Source organism: Macrosteles quadrilineatus, unplaced genomic scaffold (genome assembly GCF_028750875.1).
Source record: "Macrosteles quadrilineatus isolate MER2022 unplaced genomic scaffold, UCM_ALF_1.0 Scaffold_8__2_contigs__length_117827958, whole genome shotgun sequence".
NCBI lineage: Eukaryota > Metazoa > Arthropoda > Insecta > Hemiptera > Cicadellidae > Macrosteles > Macrosteles quadrilineatus.
In genome coordinates, this window is record NW_026542601.1 from 82,073,513 (window position 1) to 82,097,982 (window position 24,470).

General features: G+C 34.2%; 1 protein-coding gene across 2 annotated transcripts in view; it reads left to right on the forward strand.

Annotated features, from left to right (window-relative positions):
- Positions 1-24,470, forward strand: part of LOC129001030 (alpha-tocopherol transfer protein-like) — a 43,672-nt gene that overhangs the window by 2,379 nt on the left and 16,823 nt on the right. Inside the window, exon 2 of one of the 2 annotated variants that reach the window (XM_054428171.1) lies at positions 12,885-12,933. The exons of the other annotated variant lie outside the window; for it this stretch is intronic. The gene's annotated coding sequence lies outside the window, so the exon portion shown is untranslated. The remainder of the gene's footprint in view (positions 1-12,884; positions 12,934-24,470) is intronic. 2 annotated transcript variants of the gene reach the window in all.

Sequence of the window (24,470 nt, forward strand, 5' to 3'; positions counted from 1 at the left end):
CTTCAGTAGGGTAAAACCTACAGATACATTAGGTGTACCTATATAAAGCATTTGTGATGAGATATTTTTCTTAAGTTTCATGTCCTGTAATGTAAAACCAGATTAATACAGTCTTCCTTCCAATTTAATTGAATGATTGATTGTTTGCGCCGTAAATATTACAGAAGTAAATTTACCTAATAGAGGAGGTAAAAATAATTATGTTTGATAAAATAAAAGTAGGTAGTTGCAGAAATAAAATTATTTGATGATGAAATTTGTGTCAAAAGCATACTTGACCAAATAGATTACACCTCAAACTAATTACAAACCAATCAATGTTTACGGTGTATTAATTTTATCATGACAATAAAATGTAAGGCAACGAACGCACGGTTGTATTGTAGTTCCCAGATTTGTGTGAGGGATTTTATTTTTTAATCGAGGCTCTAGCCTGGGATTTTTCAAATTATTTCAGGCCAGGCCTTGAGGTTGTGTCATTATCACTTAGATTTTATCCATTGGTGATTAGTGGTACTTGAACCTAGGACCTCTGGGACGAAGTCACACACTCTGCTACTAGACCAGCTAACTTCCAATGATTTTAAATTATCAAATACCATACCACCTAGGTGGCGTCTTCATCTCAATTGGTAATTGATAAATAGCAATTTGAGTTCTTAACTGCAGTTACCTCGTTTAACCCAGTAATTATTTCCTGGAAGTTAACTATGGGGCGGTTTTAAACAATCTTTAATTAGTTAACGATCCTTTAGAAAGTAAACTAGTTAAAGATCAGTTAGTTGGATAGTTAATTGTATTAATCAAACTGAGATCCTCACCTAGTTCTGTGAGTACAAATATATACGTAATATAATGCGAGTGCAGATATTGTTTTTAAGCTGATTCGGAAATCCATTGATCTAATGTGAAACCAAGTTTGAAGGTGTCACAAATTTCAAATCAAAACCTTGTAGAATCATATTTGTTCGATGAATAAGTAATTTAAGCAGTAGAAATATTTCTTTTTCAGGGGTCAAAATTTTAGTTAAAAATTGTATTTTCCGCTCTGAACAGTAAAAATAAAATAGTATAAACAATCTTATATATTAAAACGTGACAGGGGTATTTTTATTTCACGATTCTGAATCAACCACTTGACGGATTTTCATGATTTTTGTGTTGAAAGAAAGTTATTTTGAGAACTAGGGAATGTCGAAACCATAATTTTAGTTTAGGGTTTCAGTTTTTTAGAAAATAAGTTTAAAATTTTAAAAAGTCTAGCAGCCGACGCTAACATTCTACACTAGCTTTTTGTATAAAGCCATTTGATCAACGTAACAGCTGTAAACATTGGCGTGTGTGACACAAATTCAGCACTTGGATAATAATGACATGCATAGGATTGACTATTTATACTATATGTAATGTTATACTCATTTAATCGTTCATTTATTGGCTAAGATGTATTGATAAGATGTATGGTATTAGTAAAATGTTCTAATTTATTTTTTGAGCAGTCTTTAAAAATATTTTACGTTTGTTTTAGTGCAATATAATTTGTTATAACCAGCACGTGGTTGAATATAAAAACATTCTTTAGAACTATCATGTTAGTTTATTATTCTGAGATTTTTCCATTGGAAATAAGAATGATTGTATAACCATTGGTGTATACAAATCGAAGCTCAGGAATCTTCAAAAGAAAAATTATGCAAATTATTTTTCTTTCTGTTCGACTTTTTGAGGAAAGAATAGGAAAATAATAATGTTTACATGTTTTAATTCATCTTGGCAGCTTTTTTTACAGTAAATGTTTGACTTTGCTTGGATTATAAATGGAAATATTGATATAACTTCAGTTTTAGTTGACTACTAAATTCCCGTACGTAATTTCTTGATTTATATTTTTGTTTCTATTGTTAAACAATTATCATTAAAGTTTACAGTACTGTACTTCCTTTGGTAGATTTCCGAAAGGTTTTGCTGTTGTACTCGATAGTTTTCCAGTAAATATAATAAACGAAATTGACAATGCGAAACTGTAGGTTATAAAGTAGGTTAGTATTTTTAAAACATTATGCATTCTAGTTAGACACATTTATTTATTTTTCATAACGGTTGCTTTAAGCTCCGGAATCAGAAATCAAACTTATAATTGTATTTACACATTATAAACTAATGTAAAAAGTTGGTGATAAATCTTCACTTTTTTATGTAACTTATTCACTATGCTATTGTAAGGATGTAGATTGAATTTTATGGCAGTTAGTTAAGGTATAGTTATGGCCCAGATGCGGAAAATATGCTTGCTTTGAAACGACGTATGTTATTGTAATTTATATAGCGAGTGGTATTGATTACGTACCATAATAATCAAATCCACAATTGTTGTAATCTTTAATAACCAACTATTGCGCATACATAATCATATCCTTTAATTCACTCGATTACCGTATTTAGACCGTACGATAATAGTAACCTGCCGCAGCTAAGGTTGGATTTCGAGATGCGCTGGAACAGTATCTATGCATTTTCAACTGAGTATTCATACGCGGTTTCCATGATTATAAACGAATTTTCTAAACAAACTAGATAAGCTAATCAATATTACAATGCTTATTGTTGTAAACGACAATGGTTTTCATTACTCCTCTTATCAGAAGACCACCGGATCGATCCCGCGAAATGTCAGTGGTTCCTTGATTATTGAAGTTCTAATAAACAATAACTAAAGAGCCAAATGATTTCGTCAGAAACAAAAACTACCATCTTATCAATCCAAAACTCATCCTTCACTCATTTTCCACCAAACCCCCTAACTTGTCAGGTAGTATAAAATATAATCTAATAACAAAATAAAAACAAAAACTTGGTGATTTCGAGATCAAAAGATAGGAGTTTGTTATTAGCGTGAAGATTACACCATCATATTACAATGTATAAGTACTCTAGGGTATAGAAGAAGAGGACATCTTTCCAATTAGCATTTTTCTGAGTCTATAAGATAAAATATAGAAAATATGATGATCGCCTCTATGGTTTATAAAAAAACACACGTATATGAAGCAAATAATAAATTTCATTGTTATAGAGAACCATACGATGGAACGTAGTAAAGTATCTGATCCATACGATTGATTTACAGTTACAGGTCTGCAAGTACTACTGTTTGTAGAAACCTCGCACCAACTACAATAACCACATCAACAACAACGTGAAGACACGCTGACCACGTCCACTTACACATACCCCACATACAAAACAACAAACCCCTATACTCATTACCAAGTACTAAAATAGAACTCCGCCCTCTTAATATAATCAGTAACTGTGAATACTCCAACCCTATCCAAGGATAGAGAGGGTCTATGTGTCCCAAACTATCTCATTGATAGGTATTTTCAAGAGAAAGTTTCAATTAGAAAATATTACATATAGATTCTAATTCTAAATTTACGCTAAAGCAGCCTCCACTCACAAAGGACCATGGTAAATTCAAACGCGTCTTTCCTAGTTGTAACGAGACGTTTCAAGTAGACCTGGTGAGATTGCGCCAATCCACATCCAGTTATGTTCGTGCTTCGCCAATCAGTTGGAATAATTATGTGGTCGAGGATTTTTATTAATTAGTTTCTACTATTCGTGACTTGTTGGTTTCATCTTGATTGTAGACTCCCTTTCATGTTTGACTTTTGCCTCTTCTTCCATCTTCATCCATCTTCCTCCTTCTTCCTCCCTCTTCCTCCATCTTCCTCCATCTTCCTCCATCTTCCTACCTCTTCCTCCCTCTTCCTCATTCTTCCTCCATTTTGATCCCTCTTCCTTCCTCATCCCTTTTCCTCCCTCTCTCTTCTTCCTCCCTCTTCCCTACCTCTTTCTCTCTTCCTCTTCTTCCATATTCCTCCCTATTCCTCAATCTTCCTCCTTCTTCCCTTTTCCTCCCTCTTCCTCCCTCTTCCTCCCTATTCCTCCCTCTTCCGCAATCTACCTCTATCTTCCTCAATCTTCCTCCATCTTCCTCCTTCTTCTTCCCTCTAACTTTCTCAGTATTTGTTGCATTTCTAAAGATAAAATCATGTTACTAGTAGTTGTGTTCTTTCTAGTATATAAGTGTGTGCGTTGGTGTTTGTGAGAAAATCAGGTGTTATTTACCTCATTTATACGACGTATCCGAGCGTTCCTTTACAGAAACCTTAAAAATGTCCGTGTAAATAACATACAACGACTACCATTTTTACATGCCAATAGTGAATACAAGCCGAGACATGAACATGGTGCTAATGTGAGCTTAATATTGTATAAATAAAGTGTCAAACCTAGTTTTGTTATTGGTGAATAGCTCAGAACCTAGAATGGAAATGAATTGAAATTTATTCTATAAAATTCAACTTCTAGCTAGGCTAAAACATATATTTTATGGCAAACGTAATCATGGTTAAATACCAACTGAAGTTAGTCCAGTCCTATCCCATTCATTGATTAAGTTTCCTAGTACCTGGGGACCGAGCCATGGCTAGGTAGTTTATTTTCATTGTACACCTATATCGAGTAACCTTCAGAGTAATCTTTGCTCAATCCTAACAACTGATGTTTTTCCCTTTGTACTGTAATTTACAATTTGCTAGTGTACTGTGGATGGCTTATTATAAACACATGTTACAAGTCTTCTGTTTACCTTTTCCTTGTAAATTTCTTCAACCAACATGGTTAGTTAGTAGCCCAAAAGACCAATATTAAATTTTAAAATATGTTGTGTAGTGAAATAAGAATTTCCCGGATGTAAAGGCTTTAGTCAATCACGGTTTTAGGCCAGAAATAAATGATTTACAACTGAAGAAAATCGTCGAAGCAGTTTTTGAGAACTTTGATCAAGCAAGCAAGTATACAAGTATACATACATACAAGTAAACATTCCTCATATAAGAGTATAGGATACTACCTTTGACTATCAATAGGTAAATATGCATTTTAGGGTTTGCACGCGATTTTTGAAAATTTTTTTTCATTCTACTCGAAATTTAACGCTGATTCCGAAAATGACGTTCTTTTTCCGCGGAAAACGACCATAACGCGGAAAAACGACCAAAACGACCAAAAACTCTTTTTTTACCAAAACACGTCATGTGGGTACTCAAATTAACCGTAATATTTAGCAGATCACGACTATGCAAGAATTTTTTGGATCCGAGGTCAAATAAGCGAGATTTTCACGTAAATATGCGATGCTATTTTGGATTTTTGCTCTAACTTTTGTCTGTGTTAAAATACCAGCTGATCAGGATCAGCTGGTCATTATTTTATTATAATTGTTTATGTTTTAATTTAACAGGTAAAAGGGATGATATTATACATAACCTAATTTAACCTAACCTACCCTAACCTAACCAACCTAACCAAACCTAACCTAACCAACCTAACCAACCTAACCTAACCTAACCAACCTAACCTAACCTAACCAACCTAACCAAACTAACCTAACCTAACTTAACCTAACCTAACCTAATCAACCTAACCTAACCTAACCAACCTAACCTAACCAACCTAACCTAACCTAACCTAACCTAATCAATCTAACCTAACCTAACCTAATCAATCTAACCTAACCTAACCTAACCAACCTAACCTAACCAACCTAACCTAACCTAACCTAACCTAACCTAACCAACCTAACCTAACCTAACCTAACCTAACCTAACCAACCTAACCTAACCAACCTAACCTAACCTAACCAACCTAACCAAACCTAACCTAACCAACCACACCAACCTAACCTAACCTAACCAAACTAACCTAACCAACCTAACCTAACCTAACCTAACCTAACCTAATCAACCTAACCTAACCTAACCTAACCAACCTAACCTAACCTAACCTAACCAACCTAACCTAACCTAACGAGCAACATTGGATACGGCAATGTAGCAATTGGTGCTACTACAACCAATGAATAGGTTGGTACTGAAAAATTTCCCAATTTCAAGCATATCTCCCATAATTCTCCCGACTAATTACCCATTATTTTTTACACATTAAATTACAACGATAAACCACGTTAGATGTCTCCCCCACCCAAAACCCTGAATTCCCACCTGTCCCCTAGTGAGTTGGAGTTATTGCTGGTAGTATCACGTTTTCGTGAATATCTCGCTTATTTGACCTCGGATCCAAAAAATTCTTGCATAGTCGTGATCTGCTAAATATTCCGGTTAATTTGAGTACCCACATGACGTGTTTTGGTAAAAAAAGAGTTTTTGGTCGTTTTGGTCGTTTTTCCGCGTTATGGTCGTTTTCCGCGGAAAAAGAATGTCATTTTCGGAATCAGCGTTAAATTTCGAGTAGAATGAAAAAAAATTTCAAAAATCGCGTGCAAACCCTAAAATGCATATTAACCCTGATGGTGTATTAATAGTCGAAGATAATACTCTTATCAGAATGGTTTTCAACGGATTTTTCGATTAGTCTACTATGGATTGCCTAAAACATAGATCAACTTTTCATTGGTTTCATGAGGTATTTTAACGCAATTTAAGTTATTTATAAATTTAGATAGCAGAAAATTTGGTTGCCTACATAGATTATTTCATCATATTAACCATTAAAAAAATAGGGTTAAAAGTAAACTATCCATATTAGATTAAAGCCTTCTCAATAGGCCTACATCTTCCTAACATTTCAGTCTAGTAGCTCAAACCTTGCCTAGTGTTCGCTAGAAAGTAGTTTACTGTTGAATAATGTACATTTATGAATGACTCTATCTGGGCATTGAACAAAAAGTGAAAGTTTACCATTTCATTTACGTCCGTATCTTGAAAGACTAGAGAAGAACAACTTGTGGGACAAAGCGATTAACACTTTAGAAGTCAATGCCATTGTAAATATCAAGCACAATAATAGCCCAGTGTAAAAAGCAAGCACCAGTACTGCTTATCAGATTAAATGCATGCTTTAATACTTAGCCTACTTATTTTGTCTTAAGGCGCTAGGCACGAGCCCGGGATTGTTTTCACATTAGACCTACTTCAGGCTAGACCTAGAGGTTGCGACAAAATCACTTGGATTCTATCCATTGGTTATTTGGCGGGGATTGAACCCAGGACCTCAGGGCCGCGCTCTTAGAGTCCAGAGTTAAGAGTAACTTAAGTTAACTTAAGTCAAGAGTAGACCAGTTCACTCCCCAACACTTAGCCTATCTAAGATAGAGTAGCAGAACTCATTGTAATGGATTTTAGCAATAACAAGACTCGTTCAATGTACGATTGATTTCTACTTAACATCTATTCAGTTCTCGATTATCAATTACCGTGAAAGCTTCGTGCGGTAGCTAACGAGCCATACAATTTTGCAACAACCTGTTTGAAAGGTTGAAACGATTTATATTGAAGTGTTTAACCTATAATTACTTTTCGGATGACTTTTATCATGAATTTGTCAGTACTACTATAAGCCTGTGTTTCAAGAAAGATCTGCAAATGACAGGAGATTGTTCATTTTTAATGAACAACAACTTCTGAAACTAAAAACATGCACCGCTTTAATATTAGTATTAGGACTATTATACATTCCAACATAAAATTAGGTATGTATTTTTTCGGGATGTATAGCACAACGGCATTTGCATCAAAGGCAAAAAAGAACATTTAAGTGGATAAAAAAAAAATTATCAATACCGTAAAAGGTCTTCTGTAGTTTCACTGGCTTTAGATACTCAAGTATACACATACAACTGTATAAAATGGATGTAGCCAGTTGTTATATTGTAAAATACATACAGTAACTGAACACAACACATGAGTTTCATTGTGAGGTAAAAACATTTATTTCCCCTCTTTATTATTTACATCTGTAATCCCGCCTTAATTACATCTCTTTCCCCTCACTTGGTAATCTGACAAATTTACCGAGTAAAACAGAAAACATAGCATACCAACTCTGTCAAAGGCTCCCTTTAACCACGAAATATTTATAAACCTCTCACAAATTTAGTATGGAAGTGAAAATTTTAACAACACCGTACTACATCTACAGTTAAACGTACCACAGTTTTGCATTTATGAAGCAAGGTTTGTTGTACGGCAGTGGCCATTCTATACTCCTTTTAAGGGAAAGCGGTCCAAACCCATACTAAAGTTTTGTGAATGTGTCAGGAATTGAACCCGTCCTCCCGCACCGAAGTCCGAAACACTAACCACTAGGCTAGCACCCCCCAATAATTACTTGTTTTGTAATATGGTCTAAAGTAGTTCCACACAGTATAGCCTTTGATGACGAAACAGCCAAACACTAAGGAAAATGCTGACGAGGAATGGAAAGGCACTTCCAGCTGCAGGCAGTAGTGACGCGATGTTTGCAATAATGCAGATTGTGCACTTCAAAATAACGAGCTATGATGAGCGTCATGGACGATATAATATCAAATCAGATTCCTTTCATAGAGAAAGTACTCAGTCTTGTACGGGGCCGTACAGAGATGGACGATGATTGGTGAATACGTAATGTCGAGTGGTGACGGAGAAACTTCAAGTCATCAGATTCACTTGTTTCACAACGCCGTTAGCTTTATGTTCACAGCCATCATCCGGAAATGGCGTAGTTTTAGCTGCCGTCATGCAGAAATCTTCATCAGCATCATCAGACGCCTGGGAAAGACTTTCACTGACTCTTCAAATTCTAAGGTTACTTTAGAGATTGATGGAACTTGGTTGTGGGTGTACTCACAAAGAATAATTTTCTGTTGATGGTATTGTGAGGGTTTGAGGTATAGAACATTGAAAAATGAAATGTCTTGACTTGTAGGTAACTTAGGCAATTCTGTATTCAATTATTCTTTGTAGGTATAAGCATTTATGCAGACAGGTGGAATAAACAGCAGATGACGATGGTTACTACCTTGTAACGTTTAATAGCCGAATGTTCATTAGCATATTAAGATTGAATGTACAGCCAGACTATTAAATTTCTAAGCGGAATGGCCACATGCACTTTATAAGGAGTGTTAGCTGGTATCAATATACGGCGTAAAAGTTTAATCGACTGCAAGAACCTCTTGAAATAGACGTTATATTAGGTTCATACTAAGTTTAAAACATTTTTCAATGTGTGATCCAATCGTTTGTAAAAATGTATTGTTCGGTGACGAAATTGAACGCTTAAATTACGCTCAGGCTTTTTACATGACATCTGTCACCGATGCAAGTCTTTGGTCTGAACCATTCCCACTATAATTGTACTGACTTGTTTTTCTAAGCAATGGTAATCTATCAGAGCGTTGAAAAAACACTTTTTTCTACAATGGCTGAACTACTAGAATCTTATATAAAATCCATCCATTTTTCTATGATGGCATACCGCTAGCTCATAAAACAAGCTTCTAAGCTTATAAACTTCTTCTAGGCTGTAGTGCTGTTCAGTGATTGAATAAAAAAAAAAAAATAAATATCTAAAATTTTTGAAAGCACAATAATTAACAAGAGTTGAATTATGTTCCTGCTGAAGACAGAGGTTAGAGGTATCACGACTGAGTAAATATAATCCCTCGTTGTATAATGGTATTCATAGTTTTGATCTTTAGAACAATTAAAAAACATTGTGAACAATGCAACAATAATGCGAGAACATTGTAAATGTTGTAACACGTCAAGAGCGTTTAACCGACACAGATGGAGAAGTGAAACTGAACAGAGACCAGGAACAACAACAATGCACAATAACAATGACTCGACCAACACTGATGACGATGGAGAGTTTTGCTACGTAACCTTGCTAACCATCCCAGTGAATCACTAGTCATTGTTGACCAACTTGTCTGTTAATGGTAACATTCTCTGCTTCCTCTGTTTACTTTTGTCTTTTTTGTTTTCCAAGGTTTTGGCATGAGTGATAATAATTGCGGTGGGAGAATTCATGATCTAACAAAGGATTGGTTCAATTTTGATTGTTCTTTGTAATTTGTATGACGCTCAAAACTATTTTGTTGTTTATGTTTACTGCTCAGAATTGTGTCTCTGTGAGAAGATTGATGATTTATTGATCGTAATTATGAAATAAAATCTAGTACTGAAAAAGGAAGGAGCACAGTATTTTGTCTAAAACACGAGATATTCTCCATCTCATTCTATTAGATACGATTAGATTTGTATGCATACAACACATTAAGTTGCGAAAACGACACATTAGTTGTAAAACGAAAATAACCGATGAACGAGTGTTAAATGGATGCTCCCCACAGGAATAATTGTTAAAAACTTGATTAAAGACGGCTGTTGATGTAAACAGTATTTTTTGACGATGTACGCACCTGTATTTCTCAACGTTAAAGCCCTCATAGGTCATTTAGATGCATCTATTGCTGGTGTCAGTCCTTAGAAAGTTTTGAAATATTGTTTGATGGATTTCATCCATGGCAGTACTTATGACAACCAACTCAGACAGTCTTGAACTTCACTTATTTAGTGACAAAGACTTCTCGCCATTCATTCGTCGCTTGTACATTTAATCTTCTTCTTGAAGAAGTATTCACCAAGGCTGTAATAAACGTTCATGGCATTATGAACGTTGTGAAAAGGCGTATTGACAAATAAGCAGCTGATGAGCAAACCTTGTATAATTTCATACGTAAGTGTAAAGGCGGAATGATAATATATTCAACACAGGTATTGGTATTGACCAATGACGTGGAAGAAACCACTAAAAGCATTCCCGAAAATCCATTGTGTACATCAGTGCAGCTGGTATAATAAGGTTTCAGCAAGGTCATTTGTTCAACAGGTACCAGTTTTTGTGTGTTTGGCCTTGTGATTTCGATGGGTTTCTTCCACGGTTGTAGCGAGTTTTACATAACTAGTTATAACACTTTTTTGGTTCAATTCCTTGGAAGCTGGGCTAATTTGATTTGAATTTACTGGAATAAATAGTTTCACCAACGTTTGATCTGTTATTGAAGCAAAGAATAACAATAACATTACAACCAGATGAGCAACAGGATGAAACTAACAACACATGATGTGGGAAATATTCTTAAACGGTTTTGGTTTTTGGGCAAGAATGTATTAAACCACTTGATTGAATAATTGTTTAAATATGAAACGCACGACGATTGCAACAATTCTAATAATTGAAACTTGCATCTTAGACAAAGAGTTGGAAATACTTTTCCCGTAAGAATACTGAATCCAACATAAATTCTCTTCAACAATCCGTATTTTACTATAGCTAACCAGAGTTGACATGAAGTTTTGTCAAAGAAGATACTAATTCGCAAGTGCTAATAGACTTGATTGACCAAGAAACTCCATTAAATTCCAATACCATTAATCCGACCAATCTAGCTAAACACATGTTACCAACTTCACATAAATATTTATACCCGCTTATTAAGTCCATTCCCAGACTAAAAATACATCTAAATGTTCAAGTGATATCCTGACATTTCGCATATAATCATAACCATTACCATCAAGGGTTTTCAAGGTTCTAGAAATCTCATTGCAGAAAATTCGTAACAGTAACTGCTGTAGTGGCCTTGGTTTTATTAACAGCGTACTCTGGACTTCATTCCGAGATATATCACGGAAATTATTAAGTTTTATGGTCAATTAAATGATGTTTTCGTGTTTGACGGTGATTAGAATTTTCACACTTTAGTAATTAGGGCCTAAGTTATTTTATTTCTTATGTGAATGTGAAAAATGAGATGTTAATTTAAGATAGTGTTAATTAGTGTCAGTCGTTTGTTTTGTTGTTGGGCGAAGAATAGGTTGTAATGAATGCGTAAAGTTGAAGCGCTGCACGGATTAATAATCTGTATAACGGTACGTCCAGAGTGCACGCTGATTCGGATTCAGATTTAAGATAATGTTGTCAACCCTTATGCCAGCCCTGGCAGCATTCTACTCGTATATGTATAGTGTCTTTGGTTTGTTTGTAAGTATTTCTTCATACATTTTAAGACGTGTTCGTCATAAGATGATGACGTCACGTCAACAGCTGATGACTATTGTTGACGTTGATTGTTGACAACCACAAACCGCAAACGCGAAGGCCGGGATAAGTATGCGGTTGCAGGTGAAATCTTTCGTATGTTGTTTGAGTCGGCAGTCTTCTGCAGTCACAGACCCTCTTGCAGTGAAAACAATAATAAAAGATTCGTGGATATCTATTATATTATTAAAGTGATACAATGCATTTTTAAGTAAACGGTTAAGATCATTTACCAAGTAAAAATATAGGCATATGGCACATCAAAATGAAGCTTAGATGGTGTAGATTTGCCGACGAATTATTGGTATGGACGAAGTCTTTAGGGATCTGCCCCACAGGCAGATTTCCAAAGGGCTATGTCTGACATGCTTCTAATGTAAAAATATATATATCATTTTATTTATTTAATAAAACAGCTGGACAATGCAATTAACTGGTGTTTGTTAATACAAAAAAATGTTTGTAATGCTTTATTTGGTAGTAAGAGGGTTATGTTTGGTTAAAAGAAAGGTAGTATAGGTAGCTCACAGTTTTATTAGTAATTTATACACTAAGCTTCATGTAAAGAGGCTTGACTAAAATTGAAGAATTATGGTAAAACGTCGATATGAAGAAAATGTTTTGAATACTGTATCTGCAGCTCAGCGCACTCATATATTTAATTACATGACAGTATAGTTTATAAAAGTAATTGAATTGAATTATTGTCAAAAACAATTGTGTTAATCATATTTTAAACTAATGTCTAAAGTTAGTTTGGTTTTGTAAAGTACTGTTTAATATTCATACCGAATATGATAGCTCTTTAATACGTCTATTGCGTGAGATAGAACCGTAACACGAAATCGTCATTGTTAATATTTAACTGCGAAAAACTGTTCTGGAACTTATACATCTTTAATAACAGTTTCTGTTGTTTTTCACAGACGCTGACCCATGTATTGAGATCTAGGCTACACTTCTTTTAAAAACAAAGTGAGTATAATTTTAATCTAATAACGTAATATTATAGATCCGTAAAAGTATAAAATATAGAAAAAATTGATCGTTTCCTTTTACAGAAAGAGTTCAAAACCGAGAAAACAAAAGCGAGATAAACTAGATAATTGCTATAAAATATGATGTGGTTTCAACTGCTTGATTTGTGGTCCTATGGCTACTACTATCTATCTGATGGAACTTGTCCCCTGCCAGGTCTACATGGGTTCAAGGCCCAGATGGAGGGTCACAAGACAGGTTCCATTATACACACTATAATCGCTTTACCCCTTAACGTTGCTTTCTTTAAATTAGTAAGTGGTAGATAGTAAAAACGTACCACCTCTAGAAATATTTTTACATTTTTTTTTATGTAAATCAAACAATATATAGTTTTTAAGCTTTAGAAATAGGAATTTAGTGCAAATTGCGTCAGTACCAACTGTTTCTATTCCACGGTACTTAAAATTCTGTGGAAAATGTTCATGATTTAAAGAAATTCATTAATACTTTTATATTACGACAACTGTATTGAATATGTTATACAGTAGTACCAATTAAAACAAACCTCCTTAAAAAAATATAAATTCTAATTAATTACGATAGTTTTGTACATTTAGTTTAGGTAAATAATAAAAGATAACAAGGAAAACTACTAAAAACCTCTGCAATGGGGGAACCTATTCTCAAGAAAACTAAAAGAAATCTTCAGACACTGGAAATAAAGGCACATGGGTCAAAGCAATTTATTCTCAATCCCAACCTTTCTATTATCTTCAGAAATTATAGGGAAGCCATGATTTCCAAACCGTTTTGGATATCGAGTCAAGTCTGAATATCACGTAGATTTCGTCTAACTGGAGAACATCAATTTCTGTCTGTAGAATATTAACGAAAATTGAATTATGCCATAAAGTTTTTACATTTTCTGCTGTATTCTCGACCTTCTTTGCAACTTAAGTCTTTTAGTCGTCATTTGTGTGGAAAAGCATCACAATTACATAATAACCTATTATGGAACTATCGTTATTATCCAACAGTAAGCCTACTTTGCTTTGCAGATATAAAGCCAATATGCCTATTATATTAATAACCTGTGGTCTGGTAACTTGAATTATGAGGAACCGTCGACAATGGAACAGACTACCTACGTGTTACTTTAATTGTATAAGTAAACATTATAGATACATGAAAATCTTTCCCTGGTGTATGAAATATACAGTAGGCCTACACTTAAATTTAAATTACACTTAAAACTGACTGGTTAGCCGAGTGGTTTAAGTCCTCTCCTAGCAATTAAAAGGTCACCAGTTCGATCCTGAGAAATGTCAGTTTTGATGGTTTGAAACTAAGCTCAGCTGTTCCTGATCATTGATTGGGCTTTAAATGAATGAAACAGCTGTTCATGGTCAGTAACAAAGCTACACAGGTCATCACACTCCATTCTACACTCATCCTTCACTCATATTTGGGTTAAATACACACCTAAGTTGCTTCCCCATCTCAAATAATTGTTACAGATAATTGCCATTCACCTTCGGGTGTGCTTTCATTATGATTAAATCAAAAGCTAGTTTTTATACGTAGGGTTTTTTTTCTTGAAACGTGCAAAGGCTTGTTTGGGGTTTTATGAGTAGTTGCCAGTATGACTCTAGAGAAATGTATTAATTTTCCTGTGATTATTTTCAAAATAACGCTCTTTTCTTACACACATTAAACAACCATATACCTGAATTAATGTTAAATAATAATCATCATAACTACATCGTTTTTAGCCTAATTTTACAGAAATAAAACAATTAAAACTTATCATAGGTTGAGTTCTGAACAAAAACATTTACGGGATTTTATTAAATTCCGTTGGCATCTGTGGTTGGGTTATTTTATTCACGCAAATCCACATTATTGTTATGTTCAAACAAAAGTTTCATTTTACAAAAGATATTACCTCAACTGTTTTTACGGAAGCTTTATGAGCTCTTGAAAATTATCTCAAGAAACCATTTTCATTTCACCTTTGAGGAAATTCAGTTGCTTTTCAAGAAACCGACTCGATTCTACATGCTGTACTAGGTAAACACATTTCTAATTCCTCTAATTGCACCCACTTACCACCCTTACGTCTAGAAGGGTATAAGTTTTGCACTCCCATTAATAACCATTATTAGAGGAAGGACTTGCACATTCATCACTTAAGACATGTCATAATTATCTTAAATGGGCCAGAGCGGGTATACCTGTAGACCACACCGGTAGACGGCAATGGTGAGGGGGTACCTCATAAGGAAAATGTCTTTTCGTGATGTAATCTAATTTCATCCAAATGGTCCATGTCCAGCGAGAATGTTTCGGTTTCGCTAGAGTAAGATTGTTTTACACTAGTGTCGATGACGTAGGTGTTAACCAAACGTAATTATAATATTATAAAACAAAAATTTGATCATATAATCTTTTTATGATTTTACAAGACTATGTGATTTTTACATGTTATTTCAATGATTGTCATGTTATAAAATATACGCTTGGATATACGTTAATATCGAATTCAAGTTTAGCTAAATACAATTTATAAGTTAACTAACATATTGATAGATAGTATTGAAAATTGTATCATGTAAATATGCTGTTCGGACTGAAAACCCCCAATACAATAAACCAACAATCATATCCAATAAACAAAACACCAACGAAACGTTTTGGATGTTTTAATGTGTTTGCTTCAACGGGCACGTTTGCTTGGTCCTTGATAATACTAGTGGTTGAAATGCGTTTAAAGACCAAAACCTTGATTTTTACAACGCATTAAAAATGATTTAATTGTTAAGACACACAATTATTCTTAAGGATTAACTAATTAATAAACTGTGACGTTTGTTCTTAACTGTGACTGTTTTAGTCCTTCTCAAGCAGATTTCCAGTTAATCCCATTTATTTGATTAGTTTACATTTTAGATTCATTTACAGTACAATAAATCTTGTTGAAATAATTTTACAAATTTTTAATTTAAGTGTAAAAAAGACATACCGGGATACCGGTATTTGTTTGGATTGATAACCAACAACGTTACTAAATTAGTGACTTAAAATAACTTTCCAAAATTATGGATTTATTTCTTAAGATTTTACGGACCAAATTATTCAACTATTCGGAGGTGTCAAAGAAGCGATGGAAAGTTTGTGTAAGCCTTAACTCTAATTGCGACAAGTTCCCAAGGATTAGTTATGGTCTGACGACTCTACGATGGTTGTGATGAAATAAACTATGTTTGATGCTCACGGTTCTGTGTTGTCAAAAGCTTTTCTACAAGCAACCGAATAGACGAAATTTATTGAATCGTAGAGAGGAGTTGGTTTCTATATGTTTCCGCGATTGTAACACATGTTAGTTAATAGTAAGTCTTAGTCAAGTTGACTTGAATAATGCATGTAATATCGTTAATCTAATAGAGATCGATGATCTGGCTAAATAAATGAGTTGTGTGATTTTTCCGGCTGATCTACTAAACCTGAGCTGAAGATTTTACCCAAAGTTAAATAAATAGTTTTATTTATTTCAAAACAGTTTTGTCCATTTAAACTTACCTCGAGATATATGATTTGGAATCTATTTAGTAGGCAAACATGACTTTTTGTGATAATTGATTTGAAGTTGTCGAGCAATCGATCACCATTCCAAGGTGTCGCTTGATAGGTCGTGACACGTGGATTTGCCATTAAATAAAAGATTTTTGAAATTCCATCAGGGCTCTGCCCATAGCTTTGTCAAATAAATCTACGATAGTTTTTCGTAACGTAACTTGGAACAATATACTAATCCCATTGTTAAGCCCGTAAAAAAAAATTGCAATGTTAACCGCAACACTGGAGTGGCTAATCATTGTATGTATAATATTTGTCATTTAATATAGGATATATATTAACCTTTTGGTATTATTGTACATTATTTTTGTGTTATAATAATCGACGCATTTTATCACCATTAGAATTTGAGATTTTTCATCTTCAACAACTTTATCTTCTTCAACTTCTACATCGCTAAAACTCTGTTTGGTGCAATACACGATCCCTGAGTGCTAACATATTACTTCGCCTACAGAAGTTTTCCTTATTACATCCGACTTCCTGTATGTAAACCAAGATGGAGCAAAACCACCAATTCACATTCCACTTACAAAGTGTTCATTTTCTGCTGGGCTCAAAATCGAATAATTGCCGTAGGAAATCGTGATAGCGGGCACGGCAGAGTGGTCATTTGGTCATTGCCCATATCAAAACCGGTCTTTACAACTAGGAGAACAGAACAGATTGTCCGATGCTACGTGGCTACGGAGACGAAGCGAAGGAACTGTCTTTTTATATTCCACAAGCTGTACGGACGTGATAGTAGTTTTCACCACTATCGTGATTCACTGCAGTGAATAGTCAATGAATATTCTTTTATTCAGTCTTTAAACAATACACTATCGTAATTCACATTGGCATGGTACAAAATGAATATACAGTGGAACCTCAATAACGAGACCCTCGATAACAAGCGGTCCTCTATTTCAAATAACCTTGATTTTATATTACTCGTAATTATATATTGTTGAAAACCTCGATAAGAAGTCATCCTTGATAACAAGTCTTATTTGATAGGTAATCCCCATGTGAGACTTGTGATCATAGATAAAACATTCTCCCTTGTATATGCTTGTTATTAGTTCATCTATGTTCCACTGTAGGAGAATTGCCTATGTTATATGTAATACAATTTGACTTAAACTAAATTTACTTAAGAAATTAATTGAGGGACTGCCAGCGATTAAACATCACAATTTTTAGAATGTGAAAGCTAAACAAACTTAATATTTCTAGGGCGAAAAAGGTGCATTTTAGAATTTTCCCATGGTTGCACCACAGATAAAGACTTGACAAACTTACTCTGTGACATAAAAGGTGTATAAAGCCAATTGTTTAGGCACAGATGAAGAGGGCCATCCTAGCAAAGAACGTTCAAAACTTTAAACGTTTGAAAAAATAAACAGCTTGAATGAGCAGAGTTCTTTCGTGTTTTAGTGCAAGAACAAAAACATCGGTGCGGGACAAAGCCATAGACTAACCAACACCAGTTTCTCATCCCATTGTAAATCGTGAAGCCCGTTTTTCGTATCCAGGCCTAGTTCATACCCGGTGTCAACGAAATTTTGTTTTCTTTTTTAGGGTTAATTTCATGATTTTTGATTTAATGTTTGGTTATATAACTAAAGGACGAGTTATTGTTTATGATTTACATCGTTTTGTTTGGTTGAACGAGGTTTTAAATGACTGAAACAACAAGAAACATCTTAATGGGTAGTTGTTTTCTGTATTAGTTTTCAGAAGTTTGGTATCCATTGTATGTGTCAGGAAGACTAGAAGCTCCGGTAGCTAGGCACGTCTTCTGCCTTGGGAATTCCTCGCAGGTCGCCATGCAGTGGGAAAGGGATGGGTAACATGGCACGAGATATGGCAGCCAATTAACCTTATAGAGACTAACTCCCTTAAGTGACAGCTGCTTGATTAACATCAGCTGGGAAATATACGGTATGAGGTGAACACGACTGAGCTAGAATACTACTTGAGGGAGTACTGAAGTGGCGAATTGAGACGCTGTAAAATGTTTTGTTATGTTGGTACCAGCTAGGGGAATCATCTCATTGGCTCATGGCTTTGTATATACAATCCCACAATCCCCTAGTTCAAATGTCTCAAATACAATGTACTTTATTCTCACTACAAATGGTGGCCAACGTCTCTCATTCTTTCATTCAATGCTTCCTCCAGTTGTATCACTAGCTCAGTGATGAACACTCTTCATCTTGAGCTGTGTTTTCTTCCATTGCTGGAATGAAATGAAAGAGATAAGTAAGTAGAGTCATTTATATAGACACGATACGGCCGTAAACGCATCTTGTTAGTCGCTCTACTCCAACTATATGGTCCATTTCGTCCCTTTCGTTGGCTCAAGGTATATATAATTTACGGGGTTTTCAGCTGTAAATAGTATAAAATTACAATGTCAATGATTTCTGTAGACTTTGTTGACTGTCACTGCTGTCCGTGGTGACGATTTCCTGTGTCAATCGTAGAAGTAGACCCAAACTAATTCAGCCAGACTTTGGTTAACCTGAACATCTTATGGCAAAAAGATACAAACTACATAGGTAGCCTAACCCGGTTCTGCATTTATTTTATGTTTAGCAAATAAACTTTAAACACATTTTTTTCATCTATCACTTCTCAAAAGTAATTTATTCCACTATAAACTGTAGGTCCCTTAGTTGCCATTATCTGTATGGGCTATTAATTAACAGCTGTGTCTAAGGAATATGTCGGCCTTAGTCACTAACAAGACTACAAGATCGTGCCACTCATCCTTCACTCATTTCCATTCATACTTGGCTTAAATACCTACTTTGTATGGTTGTAATTTCATTGAAAAGAATTAAAGTATACCTTTACTCACTTCAAGAGTACGATGTTTATTAAAACTTGCATGGATCTCTATAGTCTACGAGTATACTATCAGGGTAGTACCCACAGAGGTACGTCTATGGTGGTTTGTATGTGAAAATTGAGGTTTCGACTTCTTGTAACGCTAAATGTTGAAATTAGGTACATGGAATGATGAAACGTTAACGAATAGGTTAATTTGACAGAAAAATAAGTCAAGAATTATGAATGAGTAAATTAATAAACATTTTCTTAACACGTCTTTGCTTCATGGATTTTTTAACGCCTACTTTTGCATTTCAGTAACGATTTTCAATATACCAACACCTTACATACTCCTTCAGTCCTAATTTAACCAGAAAAAAACTGTAAATTATTCATAAAAAGTCATAAATTTAACTAACCAAACCTGAGTTGTAGCAGATGTAGTATGTCATTGACCTGTTTCATATTTGGTGCAACGGTTGGGTAACGTCTAGCAACAGTTAATTCAGTTTTAGTATCAAATAGCTTGTATACAACCGGTCCTAGTGGCCAGTTACGTCATCACTGATCAGTCACGTGATTATGATTCTTCCACAGATGATAGGTATAGTGACGTAGTCGCATTCAATGTCAATCATTGTATGGGAAGATTGTATTGTTCAGTGAACATATAAGGAGTTTTGCTATTGGACTGCGTTAAATCAAAAGGTATTAGAATTACCGGTTATTATTAGCATAGACAAAAATAATTAAATATAGACCGTCAGCCCAGCGGTGGACGCCAGAACCTATGCTAACCGCAGCACGGCTGACGGTCTATATTTAATTCTTTTTGTCTATGGTATCAGTAATATATGTAACACTTAAGCTAGGGAATTTAACTGTTAGTTAAATAGCATTTTATTTAGTGTCTATCTACGCCATGTTACTTTTTAGCATTGACTAAGAAATTGTTTTGTTTTATCAAGAATTATGTAGGGTATTATATAATCCCAACCAGGACAGATGGGTAGAATATCAAACTGCGAAAAGGTTTCTGATTTTTCAGGATCAAACTAACAAAACTTTTGATTGCTAGGTGAGCACTGTAACCACCTACTTACCTTAATTATCTATCTCATATACAAAAGTACAAAGATTTTACTTAATTTTCTAGAAATTCGTTTCATGCTCAGTCCATTAATATTTATTATAGACTAATAATTTTTTTTATTATAGACTAATTATGTTAATAAAAAAAAACATTAATACTCGTAATTAATAGATATAACTAGTTACGACTAAACTGTGGTCGGGCGATTTTGATTCAGAAAGGTAGCAATCAACCCTCTACTCAGGCCTGGGAGTAGAGATATTTACTTATGGTGAACGCGAGATTTGATACATCTTATTACAATTAATTGATAATAATTAATCAAATGATTTATGTAACCAATTTTATTTCAAATACGTGATTAAAACTAGGTAACATGTGGATGTAATTAACTTTCCTTGTCGTATTTTTCTAAACGCAGACATACGAGAATCGTATCAAACATTTCGCTTTCTTTCCAATTACATAGATCCTTGATTTTACAATCCAGCGACATTTCACAAGAAAATTGTTGAAGGACTATCTAATTGTTCAGAAATTATTACTGACATTTCCTATTAATGATTACAAGGAAAATTCCCCAGGTTTTTATCGAAGATCTGAAATAATTCCCTTTCACTAGGGAAGTGTATTGCGTTACTCAGATCCTATCAAAATTAGGAAACCCGTCAAGTAGTTACTAGCGAAATGATTAAAATTATTAAATTACCTATAAGAGAATTGAGGCGTCGAGAGGCCAAGGGAGATATGTGACTTTTTAAAAATAGTTGTCATGGTAACGGGTTTTGTTAAAAAAGGGTGGAATTTCAACAAATAATTCACTTATATCCCTTGGCCTCCAAACTAAACACCTAAGAGTTGGAAGCCAAGGGGTATAAGTGAATGTATTTTTATTTTTATATTTTTTTATGACCATGAAAAAAATATAATGACATTTTTTAAAAAGTCACATATCTCCCTTGGCCTCTCGACGCCTCAATTGTAAACTCAAGTAAGCCTCAGAAAGGGTCCGGAAGGATTTAAAGGACGATACAAAAACAAATTAAGCATAACTTGTAAGCGTTTTTTTTTTATTCACTTCAGAAAATAAACTACTGTATTTGGTGAAATAAAATTTATAATTTCTACTCATTTTGTAAACAAATATTTATAATACCTTTAGTTAAAACTTATACTAGTGGTTCGGCCCGGGCCTTGGCACGGGAATAGAATGCAGAGGAGATATGGTGATTCTTCACCGCCTTTTCCAATGCAAACTGCTGGGCCCTGTTTCATAAAGATACTAGTCTAGTAATTACTAGTCTAGTAAATACTAGTCCCGTATTTACCTGTCCTACTAATTTGTGTTTCATAAACGTTTTTATACCGCTAGTAAATACTAGTGTATTTTACTAGTCACGTGACCAAAACTACTAGTCACGTGATCAACTTTACAAGGTAAATTTTCAAAACAAATTTCTAACCTCAATCACGGGTTTTCAAACCCTTTATAAATGGTTTTAATTTTGTTTTCATTTGATACAAAAAGTAAATAGTTGTAGAAACGCAGTGTTTTCTTTTAATTAATAACTATATAGACACATAAGTAAAACAATCACACATTATTTATCAAACCGCTATTATTAATGTTCATCAATGAGCCCGCCGGCGCGGCGCGGCGTCGCGTCGCTGCAATCAACACGGTGATTGTAGTAGCCGGTTGTAGGCCTAGTTGCGGCGCTCAACAGTTAGGTGGAAGTTGATCTGTTGCTGCCGCATTCGCTGTGATTTGTATAGTTTTTGTTTTATTCTGACATATAATACTAAGCTTGCTATGAGTAAAGAAAAGAAGGCTCAATTTTGAATGTAATTAAATCGTCTAAGGACATTTTGTTTATTGGAACGGTCTCAAGTACCCTTACCTATGATTTCAATTATTCGAATGCATAAGGATATTTGAATTAAACGCCATTTGGTAATATTCTTATTTTGAGTCTACAAACCATGAATAATAAGCCTAAACGTTTCTTGATGTAACAAATAATTGCAAAGTTACAAGCAATGGAGTAGGTTTTCAAGTATAGCAAAACATTGCGTAGTCGCTAGGGCAGGGCGTAGCTCAGAGTTAGAGTTCTCGCTAGTCATGTGGCGGGTCCCTGGTTCAAATCTATGCCACTCACTATACTTTTAATTCCATTAATTATACTTTTCCATGTTTTTAACAGCTCTAATCAACATAAATTTTTTTTATTACTTTGAATAACAAATCCAGAATACCAAAATGGATTAAAAGTAATGTTTTTATGATAAGCAGTTCAGTTCAACGCCCAAAAATTGTTAGTATATCACAGGGTTTCAGCTATTTAGGGAAGCAAATAACAAGCACCTCAATAAATAAATACAATGCAACTCCTCTTTAAAATTGTCTTACTATTATTTCCTATTAAAATGTCTTTAAATAAAACCGAGAGCCTTGGGTGTAAAATAATCTGATTAATGTTGCAATGTTGGATACATTTGTTACATCTTTGTATGCAATACGGTATGCGGTTTTAATTTGGTTTCTCTCAAAGCTTAAAAATAATTTCTCTGTGATGGCTAAATAGTTGATATAACCATTAAATTTAACTCAAGTGTAAAATTAGACTAAAATTGATAACTTATAATAATAATTAATTCTAATAGGGCGATTGTATAGACATTACAAAATTCTATTTCTCTCATTTTGTACTACGCCACATCTATTGATTGTAATTTATATCTAATAATTATTATTTTAGCACTCACAGATCTATTTTTATTTTAAATTGCAAACGTGAGCCAATTTGCACTTGCAAAAAGAACTTAATATTTCATTTGTTTAATGATGTGAGTAATGAAATAAATCTCTTTTCAAAAATACTAGTCTACTTCAAATAATACGGGTGAAGAGAGGTTGGTAGAAAATAGCAAGTATTTACTAGTGTAATTTACAAGAGTAAAACTTTATGAAACACATTGCTATCTACACTAGTAAAAACCACTAGTAATACTAGTCCCTACACTAGTAACTAGTATTTTACACTAGTAGGTTTTTGAAACGTAGACTTGTAAAATACACTAGTATTACTAGTCCATGGACTAGTAAATACTAGACTAGTAGTTTTATGAAACAGGGCCCCGGTTGATCAGAAGTAAGCAGGTAAATCAGAAGTAAACAAGTAAATCAGAAGAAAATAAACTAAAATCAAAAACAAAGCAAACAGCTGACAATGAATTCAACAATAATCATTGCAGCTGATGTATATTCGATATTTTAATATGATTAAGTATGCGGTTGCTAGGGGCACAGCATATGGTTTTCTCAAAAGTTCAGATCCTCTTTAGCTTTATCAATTCACGGTTCGTGTACTAACAAAAATTTTACGGAAAAAAAAACTTTTCGCGAAAAAATTAAGTAAAATTAATTTTAGCTTATATTTGGAACCACACCTAACATTGGTGTATGAAAATCAATTGTTGTACCAACAATTCGATATTTGATGTCAATCTCTCAGCATGGCTTTACTACTGCAAGTGGTAATCAACAATACATCATCGACATGTTGTGCAATGGCTTGACCCCTCACCCGAGGTTTATTACTATTGTTAACCACGCAGACTGATTATAGAAGTATCATTTGTAAAGATGATGGATAGACAAGTGTCTCATTACAATCATGATAACACATGAAAGAATAAGCGAAGATTTAATCGTGTCTTGAACTATCTATGGATGCTGCGTAAGTCAAACAAAAATGGCCAAACTCAAACTTAAAAAGAAGAACTGTTTTCTTCTTGAGAAGTTCCTACCATTCTCATTTCATTTAATTTCCTATTTAATACGTCCTCTTTGCAACAAAACTGCAAACTAAGCGATTTGGGTTGCCTTATCGAGTTTTACAAAATTAATGTTAAATGAATGGAATTAAAGTTCGATCCAAGCCTAGTATAAGTTATCCCTGTTAACAGTGATTACGTTAAT